The sequence below is a fragment of the Orycteropus afer genome, unplaced genomic scaffold, assembly GCF_000298275.1.
Source record: "Orycteropus afer afer isolate SDZICR_OR568_19922 unplaced genomic scaffold, OryAfe1.0 scaffold00152, whole genome shotgun sequence".
Taxonomy (NCBI): Eukaryota; Metazoa; Chordata; class Mammalia; order Tubulidentata; family Orycteropodidae; genus Orycteropus; species Orycteropus afer.
In genome coordinates this window covers 4,206,840-4,208,652 of record NW_006921739.1, presented here as the reverse complement: position 1 = coordinate 4,208,652, position 1,813 = coordinate 4,206,840, and the positions used below count along the sequence as shown (strand labels likewise).

Genomic DNA, 1,813 nt, shown 5'->3' with positions numbered 1-1,813 from the left:
TCATAACCCAGGAACTAACACAGCTATGGAAGTATCCAAAGTAAAATAAACTTACATGTTTCTAAACAGAGAACCAGAGACATCAATTGGCAAATGAGAACAACTACAAACCAAAAAGAGGGAGAAAATACTGTAGTTACAGAACTTCAGAATGGTGAGGAAGTCAAGAGAATTGCAAGATCGGATGGACTGTTCTAAACTCAGGGAGAAAATTATAAATCACAAGGTAACCTCAAAGAAAAATGATAAACCTTTGCATAACAATAAAAAAGGACAAGCACAAATATTTAGCAAATACTACAACAATAGCAATGAAGGAAGTGATAATGCGATTCATATAAAAAAATGAGCTCAGCACAGAAAATTATATGGAACAAAGACATTAGTAACACCATGAAGAAACACATAACAAAATGACAGCAACAAGTCCATACTTGTCAATGATTACACTGAATGTCAATGGATTAAATGCAGCACGCAAGAGACGGAGAGTTGCAGAGTAGATTAGAAAACATAACCCATCAATATGCTGTCTGTAAGAGATACACCTTAGAGACAAAGACAAAAAATAGTCTTAGTACATTACATTTCTAATGGTTGTTATATATAATTTATCTAAACAAGTATCATACATCTATTTTGATGCGACTTAACATTTTCAACATAGCCTGGTATATATATATAGCTTTATTCTGATCCTGCCTTAAATTTGGGAGCTCTGGGTCTAGCAGTACATTCTATTGCCTGGGCATGCAGTTTTAAACTATATCTGCCATTTCCATGGTAATCTGTAGAGTACCTTGAGTAGATGTCGTCATTCTTGACAGTGTCAGCACTTTGATATTGAAAAGTAGTAATTAGCCTCCCAATAAAGTGAAAGGACAGTCACAACTCTTTGTAAACAGTGATTGCAGCAATTTGGGAGATATTATAGAACAGCATTTTAAAATATCTCTTGGGTTCAAAGCCTGATTTGGCCTATACTAGCCCTGTGATTTTAGAAAAGGCTAATTCATGGTAAGCATTCAATTACTATTACTATTATTATCTTTTGAAGCCCTGGTAGCACAACTGTTACTCAGTGGCTAACTGAAAGGTCTGTGATAAGAGAAAAGGCTGGATGATCTGCTTCTGTACGAGTTACAGCCTAGGAAACCTTATGGGACAGTTCTACTCTGTCCTATAGGGTTACTATGAGACGGAATCGACTTAACAGCACAAAACATTATTATTATTATTCCATAAAGAAGCTGATCAAATATTGGAAAAGTAACTAAAATAGGAGGTAGCATATGTAAAACAATGATGTTAATGAGAATAGAAAAATTATACTCTTAAGTTCTATGGAAAAGTAATATTGTTTATAAAATTTGTAGAAGGTACTTATGCCTATGTCTATGACTTGTGAAGATAATTAAATAAAGACTTTAAAATCATTAAAATTAGGCTTAGTTTACTTTAAAATGTGATTAATTTTTGTACCTAGTAAATAAATGACTTCTAAGTCATGTGACTGTACTAGGATTTTAAGTTCACTGAAAGTTGAAGCAGATTTTATTACCTGCATCATTGCCCCACAGCTCCAATGTTCCTTGATGTCCATCTTCAGTTTCTATAATAGTTGTCACATTGATTCCCACAACGGGCAAAAATCCTTGACTGACTTGTGCATAAGTAATCATTGGGCTAGGGTAATGAGCTGTGTTTTGACTCACGTGAGCAGTTGCAATTACTGGGGTTGTTGTAGGACTTCTTGCTCGAGTTGTTATTGTCACTGTCAGTAATTGAGAGTTGATGTGATTATTTAGAAGGT

The 1,813-nt window shown here is 34.4% G+C and overlaps 1 pseudogene; it reads right to left on the bottom strand.

Moving 5' to 3' along the window:
- Positions 1 to 687: 687 nt before the first annotated feature.
- LOC103201493 overlaps positions 688 to 1,813 on the bottom strand; it is a 33,910-nt pseudogene continuing 32,784 nt past the window's right edge.